Below are 23,787 nucleotides of genomic sequence, written 5' to 3'. Positions count from 1 at the left end.
TCCCAACCGTCTCATCCCTCCCAACCGTCTCATCCCTCCCAACCGTCTCTTCCCTCCCAACCGTCTCTTCCCTCCCAACCGTCTCATCCCTCCAACCGTCTCTTCCCTCCCAACCGTCTCTCCCTCCCAACTGTCCCTTCCCTCCCAACTGTCTCTTCCCTCCCAACTGTCTCATCCCTCCCAACCGTCTCATCCCTCCCAACCGTCTCTTCCCTCCCAACTGTCTCTTCCCTCCCAACTGTCCCTTCCCTCCCAACTGTCTCTTCCCTCCCAACTGTCTCTTCCCTCCCAACTGTCTCTTCCCTCCCAACTGTCTCTTCCCTCCCAACTGTCCCTTCCCTCCCAACTGTCTCTTCCCTCCCAACTGTCTCTTCCCTCCCAACTGTCCCTTCCCTCCCAACTGTCTCTTCCCTCCCAACTGTCTCTTCCCTCCCAACTGTCTCTTCCCTCCCAACTGTCTCTTCCCTCCCCAACTGTCCCTTCCCTCCCAACTGTCTCTTCCCTCCCAACTGTCTCTTCCCTCCCAACTGTCTCTTCCTCCCAACTGTCCCTTCCCTCCCAACTGTCTCTTCCCTCCCAACTGTCTCTTCCCTCCCAACTGTCCCTTCCCTCCCAACTGTCCCTTCCCTCCCAACTGTCTCTTCCCTCCCAACTGTCCCTTCCCTCCCAACTGTCTCTTCCCTCCCAACTGTCTCTTCCCTCCCAACTGTCTCTTCCCTCCAACTGTCCCTTCCCTCCCAACTGTCTCTTCCCTCCCAACTGTCTCTTCCCTCCCAACTGTCCCTTCCTCCCAACTGTCTCTTCCCTCCCAACTGTCTCTTCCCTCCCAACTGTCTCTTCCCTCCCAACTGTCTCTTCCCTCCCAACTGTCTCTTCCCTCCCAACTGTCTCTTCCCTCCCAACTGTCCCTTCCCTCCCAACCGTCTCTTCCTCCCCAACCGTCTCCCTCCAACCGTCTCTTCCCTCCCAACCGTCTCTTCCCTCCCAACTGTCTCTTCCCTCCCAACTGTCCCTTCCCTCCCAACTGTCCCTTCCCTCCCAACTGTCCCTTCCCTCCCAACTGTCCCTTCCCTCCCAACTGTCTCTTCCCTCCCAACTGTCTCTTCCCTCCCAACTGTCTCTTCCCTCCCAACTGTCTCTTCCCTCCCAACTGTCTCTTCCCTCCCAACTGTCTCTTCCCTCCCAACCGTCTCTTCCCTCCCAACCGTCTCTTCCCTCCCAACTGTCTCTTCCCTCCCAACTGTCTCTTCCCTCCCAACTGTCCCTTCCCTCCCAACTGTCCCTTCCCTCCCAACTGTCCCTTCCCTCCCAACTGTCCCTTCCCTCCCAACTGTCCCTTCCCTCCCAACTGTCTCTTCCCTCCCAACCGTCCCTTCCCTCCCAACTGTCTCTTCCCTCCCAAACTGTCCCTTCCTCCCAACTGTCTCTTCCCTCCCAACTGTCTCTTCCCTCCCAACTGTCTCTTCCCTCCAACTGTCCCTTCCCTCCCAACCGTCTCTTCCCTCCCAACCGTCTCTTCCCTCCCAACCGTCTCTTCCCTCCCAACTGTCTCTTCCCTCCCAACTGTCTCTTCCCTCCCAACTGTCTCTTCCCTCCCAACTGTCCCTTCCCTCCCAACTGTCTCTTCCCTCCCAACTGTCTCTTCCCTCCCAACCGTCTCTTCCCTCCCAACCGTCTCTTCCCTCCCAACTGTCTCTTCCCTCCCAACTGTCCCTTCCCTCCCAACTGTCCCTTCCCTCCCAACTGTCCCTTCCCTCCCAACTGTCCCTTCCCTCCCAACCGTCCCTTCCCTCCCAACCGTCTCTTCCCTCCCAACCGTCTCTTCCCTCCCAACCGTCTCTTCCCTCCCAACTGTCTCTTCCCTCCCAACTGTCTCTTCCCTCCCAACTGTCCCTTCCCTCCCAACTGTCCCTTCCCTCCCAACTGTCCCTTCCCTCCCAACTGTCCCTTCCCTCCCAACTGTCCCTTCCCTCCCAACTGTCCCTTCCCTCCCAACTGTCTCTTCCCTCCCAACTGTCTCTTCCCTCCCAACTGTCTCTTCCCTCCCAACTGTCCCTTCCCTCCCAACTGTCCCTTCCCTCCCAACTGTCCCTTCCTCCCCAACTGTCCCTTCCCTCCCAACTGTCTCTTCCCTCCCAACTGGTCTCTTCCCTCCCAACTGTCCCTTCCCTCCCAACTGTCTCTTCCCTCCCAACTGTCTCTTCCCTCCCAACCGTCTCTTCCCTCCCAACTGTCTCTTCCCTCCCAACTGTCCCTTCCCTCCCAACTGTCCCTTCCCTCCCAACTGTCCCTTCCCTCCCAACTGTCCCTTCCCTCCCAACTGTCCCTTCCCTCCCAACTGTCTCTTCCCTCCCAACTGTCTCTTCCCTCCCAACTGTCTCTTCCCTCCCAACTGTCTCTTCCCTCCCAACTGTCCCTTCCCTCCCAACTGTCTCTTCCCTCCCAACCGTCTCTTCCCTCCCAACCGTCTCTTCCCTCCCAACTGTCTCTTCCCTCCCAACTGTCTCTTCCCTCCCAACTGTCCCTTCCCTCCCAACTGTCCCTTCCCTCCCAACTGTCCCTTCCCTCCCAACTGTCCCTTCCCTCCCAACTGTCCCTTCCCTCCCAACTGTCTCTTCCCTCCCAACCGTCCCTTCCCTCCCAACCGTCTCTTCCCTCCCAACTGTCCCTTCCCTCCCAACTGTCTCTTCCCTCCCAACCGTCTCTTCCCTCCCAACTGTCTCTTCCCTCCCAACTGTCTCTTCCCTCCCAACTGTCCCTTCCCTCCCAACTGTCTCTTCCCTCCCAACTGTCTCTTCCCTCCCAACTGTCCCTTCCCTCCCAACTGTCCCTTCCCTCCCAACTGTCCCTTCCCTCCCAACTGTCTCTTCCCTCCCAACCGTCCCTTCCCTCCCAACCGTCTCTTCCCTCCCAACTGTCTCTTCCCTCCCAACTGTCTCTTCCCTCCCAACTGTCCCTTCCCTCCCAACTGTCCCTTCCCTCCCAACTGTCCCTTCCCTCCCAACTGTCCCTTCCCTCCCAACTGTCCCTTCCCTCCCAACTGTCTCTTCCCTCCCAACCGTCCCTTCCCTCCCAACCGTCTCTTCCCTCCCAACTGTCCCTTCCCTCCCAACTGTCTCTTCCCTCCCAACCGTCTCTTCCCTCCCAACTGTCTCTTCCCTCCCAACTGTCTCTTCCCTCCCAACTGTCCCTTCCCTCCCAACTGTCTCTTCCCTCCCAACTGTCTCTTCCCTCCCAACCGTCTCTTCCCTCCCAACCGTCTCTTCCCTCCCAACTGTCTCTTCCCTCCCAACTGTCCCTTCCCTCCCAACTGTCCCTTCCCTCCCAACTGTCCCTTCCCTCCCAACTGTCCCTTCCCTCCCAACCGTCTCTTCCCTCCCAACCGTCTCTTCCCTCCCAACCGTCTCTTCCCTCCCAACTGTCTCTTCCCTCCCAACTGTCTCTTCCCTCCCAACTGTCCCTTCCCTCCCAACTGTCCCTTCCCTCCCAACTGTCCCTTCCCTCCCAACTGTCCCTTCCCTCCCAACTGTCCCTTCCCTCCCAACTGTCCCTTCCCTCCCAACTGTCTCTTCCCTCCCAACTGTCTCTTCCCTCCCAACTGTCTCTTCCCTCCCAACTGTCCCTTCCCTCCCAACTGTCTCTTCCCTCCCAACTGTCTCTTCCCTCCCAACTGTCTCTTCCCTCCCAACTGTCCCTTCCCTCCCAACTGTCCCTTCCCTCCCAACTGTCCCTTCCCTCCCAACTGTCTCTTCCCTCCCAACTGTCTCTTCCCTCCCAACTGTCCCTTCCCTCCCAACTGTCCCTTCCCTCCCAACTGTCTCTTCCCTCCCAACTGTCTCTTCCCTCCCAACTGTCCCTTCCCTCCCAACTGTCTCCCTCCCAACTGTCTCTTCCCTCCCAACTGTCTCTTCCCTCCCAACTGTCTCTTCCCTCCCAACTGTCCCTTCCCTCCCAACTGTCCCTTCCCTCCCAACTGTCCCTTCCCTCCCAACTGTCTCTTCCCTCCCAACTGTCCCTTCCCTCCCAACTGTCTCTTCCCTCCCAACTGTCTCTTCCCTCCCAACTGTCCCTTCCCTCCCAACTGTCCCTTCCCTCCCAACTGTCCCTTCCCTCCCAACTGTCTCTTCCCTCCCAACTGTCTCTTCCCTCCCAACTGTCTCTTCCCTCCCAACCGTCCCTTCCCTCCCAACCGTCTCTTCCCTCCCAACTGTCCCTTCCCTCCCAACTGTCTCTTCCCTCCCAACCGTCCCTTCCCTCCCAACTGTCTCTTCCCTCCCAACTGTCCCTTCCCTCCCAACTGTCTCTTCCCTCCCAACTGTCTCTTCCCTCCCAACTGTCTCTTCCCTCCCAACTGTCTCTTCCCTCCCAACTGTCCCTTCCCTCCCAACTGTCCCTTCCCTCCCAACTGTCCCTTCCCTCCCAACTGTCTCTTCCCTCCCAACTGTCCCTTCCCTCCCAACTGTCTCTTCCCTCCCAACTGTCTCTTCCCTCCCAAACTGTCCCTTCCCTCCCAACTGTCCCTTCCCTCCCAACTGTCCCTTCCCTCCCAACTGTCTCTTCCCTCCCAACTGTCCCTTCCCTCCCAACTGTCCCTTCCCTCCCAACTGTCTCTTCCCTCCCAACTGTCTCTTCCCTCCCAACTGTCCCTTCCCTCCCAACTGTCCCTTCCCTCCCAACTGTCTCTTCCCTCCCAACTGTCCCTTCCCTCCCAACTGTCTCTTCCCTCCCAACTGTCTCTTCCCTCCCAACTGTCCCTTCCCTCCCAACTGTCTCTTCCCTCCCAACTGTCTCTTCCCTCCCAACTGTCCCTTCCCTCCCAACTGTCCCTTCCCTCCCAACTGTCTCTTCCCTCCCAACTGTCCCTTCCCTCCCAACTGTCTCTTCCCTCCCAACTGTCTCTTCCCTCCCAACTGTCCCTTCCCTCCCAACTGTCTCTTCCCTCCCAACGGGAGATTATTTGCTCCCCCCGCCAACCTGCAATGTACTCTCAGCCCCGCGGCTGGGTTTGTTAATTTCACAGCGGATATAACAGTAATTAATAAGCCAATCACATGCCTGGCACTCAGTGTCACAGGGGCCCCGGGGCCCATACAGACCAGTTAAATCCTCATATAGACTGAGAATGAGTTTAATATCTAGTTATTTTTATTTTTTAATTAAATAATTATTTGTTGCTTTCCTTTCATTCAGAGGCAAAAAGCCCAGATATCTGCATTTCACTTGTTGGTGAATCCTGGGCTGCCATTGGCTGTTACACTCAGTGCCAGCAGCAGGGGGCAGTGCCCGTCAGTCCTGTGATGCCCCTACAATGGCAGGTAGAAGTGACCAAGGTACAGACATGAGGAAACACTGCAATATACTTCAAGCGGCCAACTACATCCCTAATCTGGCCACTCCCTTCCCGACTGGACAGTGGGGGGGCAGTAGTCGGACAGTGGGGGGGCAGTAGTCGGACAGTGGGGGGCAGTAGTCGGACAGTGGGGGGGGGCAGTAGTCGGACAGTGGGGGGGGCAGTAGTCGGACAGTGGGGGGGCAGTAGTCGGACAGTGGGGGGGCAGTAGTCGGACAGTGGGGGGGCAGTAGTCGGACAGTGGGGGTGCAGTAGTTGGACAGTGGGGGTGCAGTAGTCGGACAGTGGGGGGCAGTAGTCGGACAGTGGGGGGCAGTAGTCAGACAGTGGGGGGGCAGTAGTCGGACAGTGGGGGTGCAGTAGTCGGACAGTGGGGGGGCAGTAGTCGGACAGTGGGGGGGCAGTAGTCGGACAGTGGAGGGGCAGTAGTTAAACAGTGGGGGGCAGTAGTCAGACAGTGGGGGGAAGCTGTCGGACAGTGGGGGTGCAGTAGTTGGACAGTGGGGGGCAGTAGTTGGACAGTGGGGGGCAGTAGTCAGACAGTGGGGGTGCAGTAGTCGGACAGTGGGGGGGCAGTAGTCGGACAGTGGGGGTGCAGTAGTCGGACAGTGGGGGTTCAGTAGTCGGACAGTGGGGGTGCAGTAGTCGGACAGTGGGGGTGCAGTAGTCAGACAGTGGGGGTTCAGTAGTCGGACAGTGGGGGTTCAGTAGTCGGACAGTGGGGGTGCAGTAGTCGGACAGTGGGGGTGCAGTAGTCAGACAGTGGGGGGCAGTTGTCGGACAGTGGGGGTGCAGTAGTCGGACAGTGGGGGGGCAGTAGTCGGACAGTGGGGGGGCAGTAGTCGGACAGTGGGGGGCAGTAGTCGGACAGTGGGGGGGCAGTAGTCGGACAGTGGGGGTGCAGTAGTCAGACAGTGGGGGGGCAGTAGTCAGACAGTGGGGGGCAGTTGTCGGACAGTGGGGGTGCAGTAGTCGGACAGTGGGGGGGCAGTAGTCGGACAGTGGGGGTGCAGTAGTCAGACAGTGGGGGGCAGTTGTCGGACAGTGGGGGTGCAGTAGTGGGACAGTGGGGGGGCAGTAGTCGGACAGTGGGGGGCAGTAGTCGGACAGTGGGGGGGCAGTAGTCGGACAGTGGGGGTGCAGTAGTCGGACAGTGGGGGGCAGTAGTCGGACAGTGGGGGTGCAGTAGTCGGACAGTGGGGGGGCAGTAGTCGGACAGTGGGGGGGCAGTAGTCGGACAGTGGGGGGGCAGTAGTCGGACAGTGGGGGGGCAGTAGTCGGACAGTGGGGGTGCAGTAGTCGGACAGTGGGGGTGCAGTAGTCGGACAGTGGGGGTGCAGTAGTCGGACAGTGGGGGGCAGTAGTCGGACAGTGGGGGGCAGTAGTCGGACAGTGGGGGGGCAGTAGTCGGACAGTGGGGGGGCAGTAGTCGGACAGTGGGGGGGCAGTAGTCGGACAGTGGGGGGGCAGTAGTCGGACAGTGGGGGTGCAGTAGTCGGACAGTGGGGGTGCAGTAGTCGGACAGTGGGGGGGCAGTAGTCGGACAGTGGGGGGCAGTAGTCGGACAGTGGGGGTGCAGTAGTCGGACAGTGGGGGGGCAGTAGTCGGACAGTGGGGGGGCAGTAGTCGGACAGTGGGGGTGCAGTAGTCGGACAGTGGGGGTGCAGTAGTCGGACAGTGGGGGTGCAGTAGTCGGACAGTGGGGGGGCAGTAGTCGGACAGTGGGGGGGCAGTAGTCGGACAGTGGGGGTGCAGTAGTCGGACAGTGGGGGGGCAGTAGTCGGACAGTGGGGGTGCAGTAGTCGGACAGTGGGGGTGCAGTAGTCGGACAGTGGGGGGCAGTAGTCGGACAGTGGGGGTGCAGTAGTTGGACAGTGGGGGGGCAGTAGTCGGACAGTGGGGGGGCAGTAGTCGGACAGTGGGGGTGCAGTAGTCGGACTTTGGGGGTGCAGTAGTCGGACAGTGGGGGGGCAGTAGTCGGACAGTGGGGGGGCAGTAGTCGGACAGTGGGGGTGCAGTAGTCGGACAGTGGGGGTGCAGTAGTCGGACAGTGGGGGGGCAGTAGTCGGACAGTGGGGGTGCAGTAGTCGGACAGTGGGGGGCAGTAGTCGGACAGTGGGGGTGCAGTAGTCGGACAGTGGGGGTGCAGTAGTCGGACAGTGGGGGGGCAGTAGTCGGACAGTGGGGGGCAGTAGTCGGACAGTGGGGGTGCAGTAGTCGGACAGTGGGGGTGCAGTAGTCGGACAGTGGGGGTGCAGTAGTCGGACAGTGGGGGTGAAGTAGTCGGACAGTGGGGGTGCAGTAGTCGGACAGTGGGGGGGCAGTAGTCGGACAGTGGGGGGGCAGTAGTCGGACAGTGGGGGTGCAGTAGTCGGACAGTGGGGGTGCAGTAGTCGGACAGTGGGGGTGCAGTAGTCGGACAGTGGGGGTGAAGTAGTCGGACAGTGGGGGTGCAGTAGTCGGACAGTGGGGGTGCAGTAGTCGGACAGTGGGGGGCAGTAGTCAGACAGTGGGGGGGCAGTAGTCAGACAGTGGGGGGCAGTTGTCGGACAGTGGGGGTGCAGTAGTCGGACAGTGGGGGGGCAGTAGTCGGACAGTGGGGGTGCAGTAGTCAGACAGTGGGGGGCAGTTGTCGGACAGTGGGGGTGCAGTAGTGGGACAGTGGGGGGGCAGTAGTCGGACAGTGGGGGGCAGTAGTCGGACAGTGGGGGGGCAGTAGTCGGACAGTGGGGGTGCAGTAGTCGGACAGTGGGGGGCAGTAGTCGGACAGTGGGGGTGCAGTAGTCGGACAGTGGGGGGGCAGTAGTCGGACAGTGGGGGGGCAGTAGTCGGACAGTGGGGGGGCAGTAGTCGGACAGTGGGGGGGCAGTAGTCGGACAGTGGGGGTGCAGTAGTCGGACAGTGGGGGTGCAGTAGTCGGACAGTGGGGGTGCAGTAGTCGGACAGTGGGGGGGCAGTAGTCGGACAGTGGGGGGCAGTAGTCGGACAGTGGGGGGGCAGTAGTCGGACAGTGGGGGGGCAGTAGTCGGACAGTGGGGGGCAGTAGTCGGACAGTGGGGGTGCAGTAGTCGGACAGTGGGGGTGCAGTAGTCGGACAGTGGGGGGGCAGTAGTCGGACAGTGGGGGTGCAGTAGTCGGACAGTGGGGGGGCAGTAGTCGGACAGTGGGGGGCAGTAGTCGGACAGTGGGGGTGCAGTAGTCGGACAGTGGGGGGGCAGTAGTCGGACAGTGGGGGGGCAGTAGTCGGACAGTGGGGGTGCAGTAGTCTGACAGTGGGGGTGCAGTAGTCGGACAGTGGGGGTGCAGTAGTCGGACAGTGGGGGGGCAGTAGTCGGACAGTGGGGGGGCAGTAGTCGGACAGTGGGGGTGCAGTAGTCGGACAGTGGGGGGCAGTAGTCGGACAGTGGGGGTGCAGTAGTTGGACAGTGGGGGGGCAGTAGTCGGACAGTGGGGGGGCAGTAGTCGGACAGTGGGGGGGCAGTAGTCGGACAGTGGGGGTGCAGTAGTCGGACAGTGGGGGTGCAGTAGTCGGACAGTGGGGGGGCAGTAGTCGGACAGTGGGGGTGCAGTAGTCGGACAGTGGGGGGCAGTAGTCGGACAGTGGGGGTGCAGTAGTCGGACAGTGGGGGTGCAGTAGTCGGACAGTGGGGGTGCAGTAGTCGGACAGTGGGGGTGAAGTAGTTGGACAGTGGGGGGGCAGTAGTCGGACAGTGGGGGTGCAGTAGTCGGACAGTGGGGGTGCAGTAGTCGGACGGTTGGGGGCAGTAGTCGGACAGTGGGGGTGCAGTAGTCGGACAGTGGGGGGGCAGTAGTCGGACGGTGGGGGGGCAGTAGTCGGACAGTGGGGGGCAGTAGTCGGATGGTGGGGGGGCAGTAGTCGGACAGTGGGGGTGCTTGTTTGTACATGGGTAGGAAACTGGCACAGGGTGGGGTACAGAGGGTGGGGGCCCCTCAGGGTTCTGTACTGGGGCCACTTTTATTTCACTTGATCATTAATGACTTGGGGGGCACAGTAAGTAACGTATCAGTGTTTGGCACAGAACTCTGCAGCCCAATTCATTCCCCCCAGGATGGGGCACCTTGCAGCAGGGTCTGGGCAAACTGGCAGTCTGGGGGCTAAGTGGCAGATGAGATTCAGTGTGGGTAAATGTAAGGTCATGCACCTGGGGGGGTAACTATCTGCCCCCACTTATACCCATAATGGGACTGCACTAGGCAAATCCATAATGGGGGAGGGGCCGGGGGGACTTGTGGGTAATAAACTTGGCTGTAGCAAGCAATGCCAGGCAGCAGGGGCAAACAGGGTATTGAGCTGTATTAAAAGGGGTATAGATTCACAGGAGGGGGGGTTATTATTCCCCTTTACAGAGCGCTGGTAAGGCCCCATCTAGAATATGCCGGGCAGTTCTGGTCTCCAGGGCTCAAAAATCTTCCTTTCCTGTGGGCTTCATATTATCAGTAAGATTGCAAGCTCCTGTGCCAAAAAGCTCTCCAAGAACTTTATATAAATAACAAATATGATGTTTGTGTTCGGCGCTCAGCCCTAATCTCAGAATTCTCCGTCTGTGCTATAATTAGAGGAGCCTGTTAATTGCTGTAATTATCATACAGGGCACGGGGGGGGGGCACGGGGGGGGCACCTTGGGACTGGCACTAAATTGCAGGTTGGCAGAGGGGAAATCAGCGAATGTCGCCTGTATAATTAGCTCTTTCCCTAGGAGCTTGCAATCCTTTCTGGGATGAACATTATTAAACACAGGGGGGACCCCCCGCGGGACCCCACACACCGCGCAGCAAAGTCTGAACTTCTAGAACATTCAGCTTTCTGTGTTCTCTGCTTCACACATACAATTCTATTGGTTAGAAACACTGTAACCTGCATTTAGAATATACCGCCCCCCCCCGACTGACTGTCAGGGCCTGAAGGTTATGGGGCTCTATACTAATCTCCTTTAACGGCAATGCAGGAAAGTAAACCCACGTGAGACGTCTGTATTCCCTAAATATTCAACTTAGTCCAACAGACAGGCAAGAGGGGCCCCCAAAGATCCCCCAGGGAGACGTAGGGGCCCATAGCAACCAATTAACAACTCGGCCACCTACAAGTTAGAATACAAAAGCAAAGATCTGATTGGTTGCTATGGGCAACATCCCACTATAATAAATACTCCCCGTCCAATCCTTAAGTTAATGAATTTTTCAATTGATTGTTACTAAAGCGCCGGCACGTAATTGCATTAATCAAGGATTTTGATTGGTTAATGAGTTAGTATTAATGTGCAACGCCCGCACCTCTATATGGAGCTGATTATAATTATTATTAATTAATAAAATAACTTTATAGAAGCTTATTGGCACTGCTGCTATTTCTATTCATCTCTTTATTATATTTAATAAACAGTTGAAATATTCCCCGGGGCTGAGTTTACTGTTCTGGTTCTGATGCCACCCAGTCACGTTGGCATTAGGAACACTGGCACCAAGTGCAGGTAAATACCCCGAGGGCCCATGTGATGTAGGGAACATAGCGGGTGCCTCCCACGGTGCCGCCATCATATGAACTGTATCTCCCAGTGATCGTTCCATTGGCCGCCGGTAGCCGAGTCCCTGGGCAGAAATGCGCTTCCTTTACCTCCTGGTGTCCCTTCTGTGGCTCTCCCCTGGGCACCCACATTGGCCGGTAAGTGAGGCCTTTATGGCACCCCCTGGGCCCCCACGTTGGCCAGTAAGTGAGGCCTTTATGGCACAGCCCTGGGCTCCCACGTTGGCTGGTAAGTGAGGCCTTTATGGCACAGCCCTGGGCTCCCACGTTGGCTGGTAAGTGAGGCCTTTATGGCACCCCCTGGGCCCCCACGTTGGCCAGTAAGTGAGGCCTTTATGGCACAGCCCTGGGCTCCCACGTTGGCTGGTAAGTGAGGCCTTTATGGCACAGCCCTGGGCTCCCACGTTGGCCGGTAAGTGAGGCCTTATGGCACCCCCAGGGCTCCCACGTTGGCCAGTAAGTGAGGCCTTTATGGCACAGCCCTGGGCCCCCATGTTGGCCGGTAAGTGAGGCCTTTATGGCACAGCCCTGGGCTCCCACGTTGGCCGGTAAGTGAGGCCATTATGGCACAGCCCTGAGCTCCCACGTTGGCCGGTAAGTGAGGCCTTTATGGCACAGCCCTGGGCTCCCACGTTGGCCGGTAAGTGAGGCCTTTATGGCACAGCCCTGGGCTCCCACGTTGGCCGGTAAGTGAGGCCTTATGGCACAGCCCTGGGCTCCCACGTTGGCCGGTAAGTGAGGCCATTATGGCACAGCCCTGAGCTCCCACGTTGGCCGGTAAGTGAGGCCTTATGGCACAGCCCTGGGCTCCCAAGTTGGCCGGTAAGTGAGGCCTTATGGCACAGCCCTGGGCTCCCAAGTTGGCCGGTAAGTGAGGCCTTTATGGCACAGCCCTGGGCTCCCACGTTGGCCGGTAAGTGAGGCCTTTATGGCACAGCCCTGGGCTCCCACGTTGGCCGGTAAGTGAGGCCTTTATGGCACAGCCCTGGGCACATTCACTCACTGATGTTTCTGTGTCACGGCCCTATTTACAGGTATATATACACATAAAAAGAGAGAAAAAATCCCCAGCTCGCTGCCCAATATTTGGCTGGATGCTGAGCCACTGTAACCTCCCTACATACCCCCTCTCATCTCCCCTCTATTGCCCCTCCTGTTCCTCCCTACATACCCCCTCTCATCTCCCCTCTATTGCCCCTCCTGTTCCTCCCTACATACCCCCTCTCATCTCCCCTCTATTGCCCCTCCTGTTCCTCCCTTTATACCCCCCTCATCTCCCAATCCCACCCCCCTCTCTTAGCCCTTACATTCGGCTCAGTGCAATCTATTGCCCCTACATTCGGCTCAGTGCAATCTATTGCCCCTACATTCGGCTCAGTGCAATCTATTGCCCCTACATTCGGCTCAGTGCAATCTATTGCCCCTACATTCGGCTCAGTGCAATCTATTGCCCCTACATTCGGCTCAGTGCAATCTATTGCCCCTACATTCGGCTCAGTGCAATCTATTGCCCCTACATTCGGCTCAGTGCAATCTATTGCCCCTACATTCGGCTCAGTGCAATCTATTGCCCCTACATTCGGCTCAGTGCAATCTATTGCCCCTACATTCAGCTCAGTGCAATCTATTGCCCCTACATTCGGCTCAGTGCAATCTATTGCCCCTACATTCAGCTCAGTGCAATCTATTGCCCCTACATTCGGCTCAGTGCAATCTATTGCCCCTACATTCAGCTCAGTGCAATCTATTGCCCCTACATTCGGCTCAGTGCAATCTATTGCCCCTACATTCTGTTTCTGACTATTTTGCTGCTGTCACTGGTTCATTGCTGACTCTCCCGTTAGATGGAAGCCCCCTGAATGCAGATGCGGTGTGTACCCAAAGCGGGGGGGTCTGTCGCCCTAACTGCCCCATGATGGTGCCATCGGGGCAATGCAATTATGTGCCTTGTTGCAGGAGTGTCAGAGGCTGATGGAAGAAGCTGAATATTGGAAATATAACAACGTCTGTGATTGGGTGAATCTGAAAGGAATCAGAATAAAAGAAATCAGAGTAAAGGAAACAATAATAAAAGTCAAACTAACTATGTGCCTTACTCCTCCTTATCCGTAGCTGCCAGTGGCCCTCTAGGGTGGGGTAACTTGCTTATACGCAGGGGCAATTATCTGAGAGCCGTGGCGCCACTCGGTGGAACTGTTGGGTTTTATGGGCAGGAAAATAAATGGGGAAAGTAAAGCAGAGAGTGGGGGAGAGAGAAGCAGAGAGTGGGGGAGAGAGAAGCAGAGAGTGGGGGGAGAGAAGCAGAGAGTGGGGGAGAGAGAAGCAGAGAGTGGGGGAGAGAGAAGCAGAGAGTGGGGGAGAGAGAAGCAGAGAGTGGGGGAGAGAGAAGCAGAGAGTGGGGGAGAGAGAAGCAGGAAGGAGAAGGAATAAAGGAGAGAAGCAAAGAGTGGGGGGAGAGAAGCAGGGAGTGGGGGAGAGAGAAGCAGAAAGGAGAAGGAATAAAGGAGAGAAGCAGAGAGTGGGGGACAGAGAAGCAGGGAGTGGGGGAGAGACAAGCAGGAAGGAGAAGGAATAAAGGAGAGAAGCAGAGAGTGGGGGAGAGAGAAGCAGAGAGTGGGGGAGAGAGAAGCAGAGAGTGGGGGGAGAGAGAAGCAGGAAGGAGAAGGAATAAAGGAGAGAAGCAGAGAGTGGGGGAGAGAGAAGCAGAGAGTGGGGGAGAGAGAAGCAGAGAGTGGGGGAGAGAGAAGCAGGAAGGAGAAGGAATAAAGGAGAGAAGCAAAGAGTGGGGGGGAGAGAAGCAGGGAGTGGGGGAGAGAGAAGCAGAGAGTGGGGGAGAGAGAAGCAGGAAGGAGAAGGAATAAAGGAGAGAAGCAAAGAGTGGGGGGGAGAGAAGCAGGGAGTGGGGGAGAGAGAAGCAGGAAGGAGAAGGAATAAAGGAGAGAAGCAGAGAGTGGGGGAGAGAGAAGCAGGAAGGAGAAGGAATAAAGGATAGAAGCAGAGAGTGGGGGAGAGAGAAGCAGGAAGGAGAAGGAATAAAGGAGAGAAGCAGAGAGTGGGGGAGAGAGAAGCAGAGAGTGGGGGAGAGAGAAGCAGAGAGTGGGGGAGAGAGAAGCAGGGAGTGGGGGAGAGAGAAGCAGGAAGGAGAAGGAATAAAGGAGAGAAGCAGAGAGTGGGGGAGAGAGAAGCAGGAAGGAGAAGGAATAAAGGAGAGAAGCAGAGAGTGGGGGGGGAGAGAAGCAGGAAGGAGAAGGAATAAAGGAGAGAAGCAGAGAGTGGGGGAGAGAGAAGCAGAGAGTGGGGGGGAGAGAAGCAGAAAGGAGAAGGAATATAGGAGAGACGCAGAGAGTGGGGGAGAGACAAGCAGGAAGGAGAAGGAATAAAGGAGAGAAGCAGAGAGTGGGGGGGGAGAGAAGCAGGAAGGAGAAGGAATAAAGGAGAGAAGCAGAGAGTGGGGGGGGAGAGAAGCAGGAAGGAGAAGGAATAAAGGAGAGAAGCAGAGAGTGGGGGAGAGAGAAGCAGAGAGTGGGGGAGAGAGAAGCAGAGAGTGGGGGGAGAGAGAAGCAGAGAGTGGGGGAGAGAGAAGCAGAGAGTGGGGGAGAGAGAAGCAGAGAGTGGGGGGGAGAGAAGCAGGAAGGAGAAGGAATAAAGGAGAGAAGCAGAGAGTGGGGGAGAGAGAAGCAGAGAGTGGGGGAGAGACAAGCAGGAAGGAGAAGGAATAAAGGAGAGAAGCAGAGAGTGGGGGTGGGAGAAGCAGGAAGGAGAAGGAATAAAGGAGAGAAGCAGAGAGTGGGGGGGGAGAGAAGCAGGAAGGAGAAGGAATAAAGGAGAGAAGCAGAGAGTGGGGGGGGAGAGAAGCAGGAAGGAGAAGGAATAAAGGAGAGAAGCAGAGAGTGGGGGGGAGAGAAGCAGGAAGGAGAAGGAATAAAGGAGAGAAGCAGAGAAAGGTAAAGGGGACAGGGTTGGGCGGTAGGGCAAGTAAAACCCTCCAACCCCAACTGCCCCGGGGCCCCCCTGCTTACAGTGCACCCCAATACAGCAGCAGAAACAGATGACAGGACTGGGGGCTCTATGTGTAACCCCATCGACACCCCTACTGGCACCGCGTGTGGCGCCCACCTGTTGGCACGGGACAAACCAGAGTCACTCCATGTGGTACGGGCAGAGCGGTGGCATCACTAGATGTTACAGGGCCCCACAGTAAATTTTGGGCCCCAAATCATTGTTAAGTTGACCAGTTCTCCCAAGATATACTGAAATTCTCATTACCTAGGGCCTTACTGCCCCCCCTACAATGCTGGGCCCCCTGTAACCACAGGGTCTGCTTCCTCTGTAGACACGCCCCTCGGGCAGAGATTGGATACGGGGTGCTCATTAGCTCACATGTTCTATAAGCACAGGGCTGTACAACTGGAGAGCCATAGGCTGGACCTGTGTCTGCTCAGAGGCCAACCAGTCAACCAGCCAGCCAACAAACCAACTAACCAACCAGCCAGCCAACAAACCAACTAACCAGCCAGTCAACCTAACAGCAAGGAAACCAACCAGCCAGTCAACCAACCAGACAGTCAGTCAACCAACCAGCCAGACAGTCAACCAACCAGCCAGCCAACAAACCAACTAACCAACCAGCCAGTCAACCTAACAGCAAGAAAACCAACCAGCCAGTCAACCAACCAGTCAGTCAACCAACCAACCAACCAACCAGCCAGCCAGCCAGTCAACCAACCAGCCAGCCAACAAACCAACCAGCCAGTCAACCTACCAGCAAGGAAACCAACCAGCCAGTCAACCAACCAGCCAGGAAACCAACCAGCCAGCCAACTAACCAGCCAACCAACTAACCAGTCAACCAAGCAGTCAAACAACCAGACAGTCAACATACCAGCAAGGAAACCAACCAGCCAGTCAACCAACCAGCCAGGAAACCAACCAGCCAGCCAACCAACCAACCAGCCAACCAACCAACCAGCCAGTCAACCAACCAGCCAACCAAGCAGCCAGTAAACCAACCAGCCAGGAAACCAACCAGCCAACCAGTCAACCAACCAGCCAGCCAACCAACCAACCAGCCAACAAACCAACCAACCAGTAAACCAACCAGCCAACCAACCAACCAACCAACCAGCCAGTCAACCAAGCAGTAAACCAACCAGCCAACCAACCAGTCAGTCAACCAACCAACCAGCCAGTCAGTCAACCAACCAACCAACCAGCCAGTCAAACAAACAAACATCTTCACAGCTTTTCAGTTTCTCTATATTTTACTAATTTCTCTTTTTCTCAAAGCAGAACAATATCTCAAACCATCATCCATGAATAAAAAGTGCCGGTGAGCGGTTGCCAAGGACATTGGTACCAAACACACAACCAAAAGCTCAAAGGTTCCCTCACTCACATGTCACTATTTGGGAATCGCTGCACCCAGGCGCCAGCCAATCACACTGCACTAAATACAGCCACACATTGGCATTAGGAACACTGGCACCAAGTGCAGGTAAATACCCCGAGGGCCCATGTGATGTAGGGAACATAGCGGGTGCCTCCCACGGTGCCGCCATCATATAAACTGTATCTCCCAGTGATCGTTCCATTGGCCGCCGGTAGCCGAGTCCCTGGGCAGAAATGCGCTTCCTTTACCTCCTGGTGTCCCTTCTGTGGCTCTTCCCCTGGGCTCCCACGTTGGCCGGTAAGTGAGGCCTTTATGGCACCCCCTGGGCCCCCACGTTGGCCGGTAAGTGAGGCCTTTATGGCACCCCCTGGGCCCCCACGTTGGCCGGTAAGTGACACCTTAGTGACACCTTTATGGCACCCCCAGGGCCCCCACGTTGGCTGGTAAGTGAGGCCTTTATGGCACCCCCAGGGCCCCCACGTTGGCTGGTAAGTGAGGCCTTTATGGCACCCCCTGGGCTCCCACGTTGGCCGGTAAGTGACACCTTAGTGACACGGCACCCCCAGGGCCCCCACGTTGGCCGGTAAGTGAGGCCTTTATGGCACCCCCAGGGCCCCCACGTTGGCCGGTAAGTGAGGCCTTTATGGCACCCCCTGGGCTCCCACGTTGGCCGGTAAGTGAGGCCTTTATGGCACCCCCAGGGCCCCCACGTTGGCCGGTGAGGCCTTTATGGCACCCCCTGGGCTCCCACGTTGGCCGGTAAGTGAGGCCTTTATGGCACCCCCAGGGCCCCCACGTTGGCCGGTGAGGCCTTTATGGCACCCCCAGGGCACCCACATTGGCCTGTAAGTGACACCTTACTGACACCTTTATGGCACCCCCAGGGCCCCCACGTTGGCTGGTAAGTGAGGCCTTTATGGCACCCCCAGGGCCCCCACGTTGGCTGGTAAGTGAGGCCTTTATGGCACCCCCTGGGCTCCCACGTTGGCCGGTAAGTGAGGCCTTTATGGCACCCCCAGGGCCCCCACGTTGGCCGGTGAGGCCTTTATGGCACCCCCAGGGCACCCACATTGGCCTGTAAGTGACACCTTACTGACACCTTTATGGCAACCCCAGGGCCCCCACGTTGGCTGGTAAGTGAGACCTTTATGGCACCCCCAGGGCACCCACATTGGCCGGTAAGTGACACCTTACTGACACCTTTATGGCACCCCCAGGGCCCCCACGTTGGCCGGTAAGTGAGGCCTTTATGGCACCCCCTGGGCTCCCACGTTGGCCGGTAAGTGACACCTTAGTGACACCTTTATGGCACCCCCAAGGCCCCCACGTTGGCCGGTAAGTGAGGCCTTTATGGCACCCCCAGGGCCCCCACATTGGCCGGTAAGTGAGGCCTTTATGGCACCCCCTGGGCTCCCACGTTGGCCGGTAAGTGAGGCCTTTATGGCACCCCCAGGGCCCCCACATTGGCCGGTAAGTGAGGCCTTTATGGCACCCCCAGGGCCCCCACGTTGGCCGGTAAGTGAGGCCTTTATGGCACCCCCTGGGCTCCCACGTTGGCCGGTAAGTGACACCTTAGTGACACCTTTATGGCACCCCCAAGGCCCCCACGTTGGCCGGTAAGTGAGGCCTTTATGGCACCCCCAGGGCCCCCACATTGGCCGGTAAGTGAGGCCTTTATGGCACCCCCTGGGCTCCCACGTTGGCCGGTAAGTGAGGCCTTTATGGCACCCCCAGGGCCCCCACGTTGGCCGGTCATCTTCCCTCTATTGCCCCTCCTGTTCCTCCCTACATACCCCCTCTCATCTCCCAATCCCACCCCTCTCTCAGCCCTTACATTCAGCTCAGTGCAATCTATTGCCCCTACATTCAGCTCAGTGCAATCTATTGCCCCTACATTCAGCTCAGTGCAATCTATTGCCCCTACATTCAGCTCAGTGCAATCTATTGCCCCTACATTCAGCTCAGTGCAATCTATTGCCCCTACATTCAGCTCAGTGCAATCTATTGCCCCTACATTCAGCTCAGTGCAATCTATTGCCCCTACATTCTATTCCCTATCTGCCTGACTATGTTGCTGTTTGTGTCGGTTCATTCCTGATTCTCCCCTTTCAGATGGAAACCCTGAGACTGGACTTTGTGCCAGAATTGGGGGGGTTTGTCGCCCCCAGTGTCCCCGGGCGATGATGATGATGGGCAGATTGAGTTGCCGTACTATGTGGTGTTGTGGGAGAGTTTACTGAAGAAGCTGAATATTGGAAATATAACAACGTCTGTGGGTGAATCTGAAAGGAATCAGAATAAAATCAGAGTAAAGGAAACAATAATAAAAGTCACACTGACTACTAACTACTTTGTTGCCTGAGTGAAGCTGCAATGCCAATGGGCGGGGCATGATGGACAGGGGGCGGGCAGGGACAGTCACAGGGCGGGGCTATGATGTGGAGATCGGCGATTGCAAATCACCTTGTCAATTTTGGAGAGTCCTGTCTGGTTTTCCAATAGGGAACACTGGGCGGGCAGTTTTGACCCTAGAAGGGCATTATGAACTAAACAGGTAACACTTAAATATATATATATAGTCTTGTTAATGGCCCCCAGGGACTTTCTGGGGCACCAAAAGTATTTAAGCAACAATTGTCCTGGTATGGCCCATAGTAGCCCCGGAGCCACAGAGTTACCTTGGTAATGTACCCCCACCCTTCAGTAATTGCCCAGCTTTCTGTAGGGCAGAAGAGTTGCCCCAGGCAGCCCAATCACATCATTAGAAAGATTCCCCCCCACAAGCAGAAGGCTAGGTACCCAGAATGCAGCATGAAGGGGGCAAGGATTGGGAGTAAGCGCCTGATTGGCTCTCACACAGACATGTGAGGTAGAATGGTAACTTGGCTATTGCCTGACTCAATGTTATTTATCTGCCCTGTACTAAACCCACGATTTGTTATTGCTCCCCAGTAACGACTCAGCTCCCTCCCCTGCAATACTAGGGTGGGCCTCCCCTACCCCCCAGTAACCCCAATATTCCAGTAATGGCACCCCAATATCCAGTAATGGCACCCCAATATCCAGTAATGTCACCTCAATATCCAATAATGGCACCCCAATATCCAGTAATGTCACACCAATATCCAGTAATGTCACCCCCATATTCCAGTAATGGCACCCCAATATCCAGTAATGGCACCCCCAATATCCAGTAATGGCACCCCAATATCCAGTAATGGCACCCCAATAAAAAGCTGCCAGTGCTTATAACCAAGGGTGATCCCTACGTCTCTCTGGCGCCTCTCGGTGGCCCTGGTCTGTTCCTATATACTGTAGGCTACAGTGTCATTGTCTCCGGCTATTTCCATTGGTTGTCCTGTTGGTCCCATCTAGCCCTGGGATCAGTGTCAATGAGATCAGATCCTTATCCCGGGTCACTGCAGGAGATTCCCTGCTCATTCCTGTAGGACACTGGTTGGATCGGCCATGTTGCACATCTCCTCGATGGCGGATCTTCTAGAGGAGTTTGAACTCCTTCATTTCCAGCTGTTGGATGAGATCCTAGAGTTGGAGGGGACATTTCTCTTCCTGCCAATGGATCTTACCCAGGACCTTCCTCTCCTGGGCTTCTAGATGATCCCTGATGTCCCTGAAAAGGGCCACTAAATGCCTTTCCCATGGCCACTTTACTACTGCATCTTGGGATTCATTTCTCCAAAGTGTTAGTTAGTTTCCCTTTCCCTCCCCCCCCAGTGCCCCCCATTCTCTTGGCCTTCGTGACACTGCCCTGCTTTTCATCTTCCCCCTCACATTGTTCCTTCAGTGTCTCTTACAATGGGGAATCGTCTCCTCCCGTCCCTCTTTCTGTTGGGGTTCCTCAGGGCTCTGTCCCCTATTATTATCTCTCTATAGTATAATATAATAAACTTAGTAGGATGAAAGATGCAGAAACAATTCAGGATTGGGCAGGCAATGGTACTCGTGTGGCTCTTGTGCTCTATTGGGAGGAAAAGTCACAGGGAGAAAAGAGAAAAACCAGGAACAAGAAGGTTGGGTTCAATCAGAACATTAATGAAGGCGCCATTGCGAAGCCCAAAGACCCAAACAGAAGACAGAAGAGAAACTATTTGTATATTTGCATGGAGTCAAAATCAACTTGAAAGCACCAATAATAATAATAATAATAATAATAATAATAATAATAATAACTAGAAAGGGGAGTTTGAGAACAAACTTCATGTTGGGTTGAAAAATGTGAAGTCACTGAATGGGCTCCGCCCACTTTCTCTGACCATGGACCCCAGTTATACAGTAAAAACCACTGGGCAAAGTTTGAGGACCCTGGTTTTAATAGTGTCTGCATGGCAGCAACTTAAATTTCCCCACTGAAAGTCAATGAGTGACATCTGATTGGCGGTTGGTGGCTCCACCCCCTTTTTCTAACCTGGAACTGCAGTTACCCAGTGACCAACTGCAAAGTTGAAGGACCCTGGGATTAATAGTTACAGAACGGCAGCAGTTTAAATTTAAACCAATAAAAGTCAATAGGTGAATTGTGATTGGTGGTTGGTGGCCCCACCCCCTTTTTCTAACCTTGAGTGGATGTCACCCAGTGACAAACAGTGGGCACCCTGGCATAAATAGTGTGAGACTGGCAGCATTTTACATTTAAAGCAATAAAATTCAATGGATGAAATCTGATTGGCTGTTAGTGGCCCAACCCACTTTTTTGGGGACTCAGGCATAAAAATTGTGAGACTGACAGCATTTTACACTTCACCATTGAAAGTAAATAGGTGAAATGTTATTGGCTGTTGGTGGCTCCGCCCACTTTTTTCTAACTTTGAATGGCAAATACCCAGTGACTGACTCTGGAAACTTTTAAATATAAACCAATGAAATCTAATGGGTGGAAATGGATTGGCTGTTGGTGGCTCCGCCCACTTGTCTAACCCTGAATATGTAGTGAGCCAGTGAGTGTGCAAAGTTTGGGAACCCCGACATAAATAGTGTGAGAAAAGCAGCATTTTACATTTAAACCAAAAAAATTCAATAGGTGAAGTCTGATTGGCTGTTGGTGGCTCCACCCACTTTTTATTACCTGGTGCCTAACCCTGCAAAGTTTGGGGACCCCGGCGTTATTACTGTGAGACTGGCAGCAGGCTGGATTTCCCCCAAGTCAATAGGTAAAATCTGATTGGCTGTTCACAGCTCCGGTCAAAGTCAATGGGAAAATTGGGGGATTCGAGGCGGCGCCACAAAAAGACGGGGGGGGGGCGCAATCGCTTAGAAAAGCACAAGCAGCCTGCTCCGCTATAGGGCGAAGAAGTGTGGGGAGTCTGGGTGTTGCACCCCTAAACCTGTAGGGGGAGTAGCGTTTAGACAATTGGGGGCGCTAAGGGGAAGGGGAGGAAGGAGAAGCGGAAGAATCAGCCAAAGTGGAAGAACAGTCTGTGGGGTTTCAACCAACATAATAATAATAATAATAATAATAATAATAATAATAATAATAATAATAATAATAATAACAATAATAATAATAACAATAATAACAATAATAATAATAATAATAATAATAATAATAATAATAATAATAACAACCAACAACAACAATAATAATAACAACAACAATAATAATAACAATAATAATAACAATAACAACAACAATAATAATAACAACAACAATAACAATAATAACAACAACAATAATAATAACAATAATAATAATAACAATAACAACAACAATAACAACAACAATAATAACAACAACAACAATAATAACAATAATAATAATAATAATAATAATAATAATAATAATAATAATAATAATAATAATAATAATAATAATAATAATAATAATAATAATAAATGCCATTACTTTGTGCTGCTCTATTGAAAAAATTCAAGAACCACCAGCTCAGAACCAGAAACTGCTTTTGACTGATTTTCCCCCCAATGGTTTTGGTCAGGACCAGGGTCAGACTGGGGGGGTGCAGGTGCCCCCGTCAGCCACATCCCCTAACCCCCCCCAGTCCGACCCTGGTCAGGAAATGCAAAACCCCTACAAAAAATGTAGACAGTGACCAGCCTCTTTAAAATATTTAAATACCTGCCACTGTGGGTGTTCAGAGGTTAATAGTAACCCCCTTAATCACTTGGGGTTCCTTCTGCTCCTCTAACCCACTCGCCCCCCTTCCTTTAGGAATTTACTTTGGCCATTGGCTACTGAGCATGCCCAGTCCTTCTCAACTCAAGTCCCTTAAACACACCCTCCCTTCTAGCAGCCAATAAAGAGATGGGCATCACTGGTGGCCCCTGCCCATGTATATCACACACATTACAGAGCCTTCAGATGAGTGAGGGTTAATGTGAGGGAAAGAGTTAATAAGAGTGTTACCCTGTGCAGCCTCCCGGCCTAATGAAAGTCCTGAGCTTGTGGGGAATGAGAGGGAAGGGTTAAAGTGGCAGTGGGTATTTGGGGGAGGCCGGAGGGATTGGAGAGTTAAAGTGGCAGTGAGTATTTGGGGGAGGCCGGAGGGATTGGAGAGTTAAAGTGGCAGTGGGTATTTGGGGGAGGCCGGAGGGATTGGAGAGTTAAAGTGGCAGTGAGTATTTGGGGGAGGCCTGGAGGGATCGGAGAGTTAAAGTGGCAGTGAGTATTTGGGGGAGGCCTGGAGGGATCGGAGAGTTAAAGTGGCAGTGAGTATTTGGGGGAGGCCAGAGGGATTGGAGAGTTAAAGTGGCAGTGAGTATTTGGGGGAGGCCAGAGGGATTGGAGAGTTAAAGTGGCAGTGAGTATTTGGGGGAGGCCAGAGGGATTGGAGAGTTAAAGTGGCAGTGAGTATTTGGGGGAGGCCGGAGGGATTGGAGAGTTAAAGTGGCAGTGAGTATTTGGGGGAGGCCAGAGGGATTGGAGAGTTAAAGTGGCAGTGAGTATTTGGGGAGGCCGGAGGGATTGGAGAGTTAAAGTGGCAGTGAGTATTTGGGGGAGGCCAGAGGGATTGGAGAGTTAAAGTGGCAGTGAGTATTTGGGGGAGGCCTGGAGGGATCGGAGAGTTAAAGTGGCAGTGAGTATTTGGGGGAGGCCGGAGGGATTGGAGAGTTAAAGTGGCAGTGAGTATTTGGGGGAGGCCGGAGGGATCGGAGAGTTAAAGTGGCAGTGAGTATTTGGGGGAGGCCGGAGGGATTGGAGAGTTAAAGTGGCAGTGAGTATTTGGGGGAGGCCGGAGGGATTGGAGAGTTAAAGTGGCAGTGAGTATTTGGGGGAGGCCGGAGGGATTGGAGAGTTAAAGTGGCAGTGAGTATTTGGGGGAGGCCGGAGGGATTGGAGAGTTAAAGTGGCAGTGGGTATTTGGGGGAGGCCAGAGGGATTGGAGAGTTAAAGTGGCAGTGGGTATTTGGGGAGGCTGGAGGGATTGGAGAGTTAAAGTGGCAGTGAGTATTTGGGGGAGGCCTGGAGGGATTGGAGAGTTAAAGTGGCAGTGAGTATTTGGGGGAGGCCTGGAGGGATTGGAGAGTTAAAGT

At 54.9% G+C, this 23,787-nt stretch overlaps 2 long non-coding RNA genes across 2 annotated transcripts; both read left to right on the top strand.

Annotated features, from left to right (window-relative positions):
• Positions 1 to 10,814: 10,814 nt before the first annotated feature.
• On the top strand, positions 10,815 to 12,976 carry LOC116410823. Its single transcript, XR_004222655.1, has 2 exons — positions 10,815 to 11,030; positions 12,737 to 12,976. It is a non-coding gene; the product is annotated as an uncharacterized LOC116410823 (long non-coding RNA).
• Positions 12,977 to 16,452: 3,476 nt separating this feature from the next.
• On the top strand, positions 16,453 to 18,627 carry LOC116410820. The gene is made up of 2 exons (XR_004222652.1): positions 16,453 to 16,578; positions 18,394 to 18,627. It is a non-coding gene; the product is annotated as an uncharacterized LOC116410820 (long non-coding RNA).
• The last annotated feature ends 5,160 nt before the right edge of the window (positions 18,628 to 23,787 follow it).

This window comes from Xenopus tropicalis, chromosome 5 (genome assembly GCF_000004195.4).
Source record: "Xenopus tropicalis strain Nigerian chromosome 5, UCB_Xtro_10.0, whole genome shotgun sequence".
In the NCBI taxonomy this organism is placed as follows: domain Eukaryota; kingdom Metazoa; phylum Chordata; class Amphibia; order Anura; family Pipidae; genus Xenopus; species Xenopus tropicalis.
Note: the sequence above shows the minus strand (reverse complement) of the source record. Positions and strands in the feature narration are given on the sequence as shown.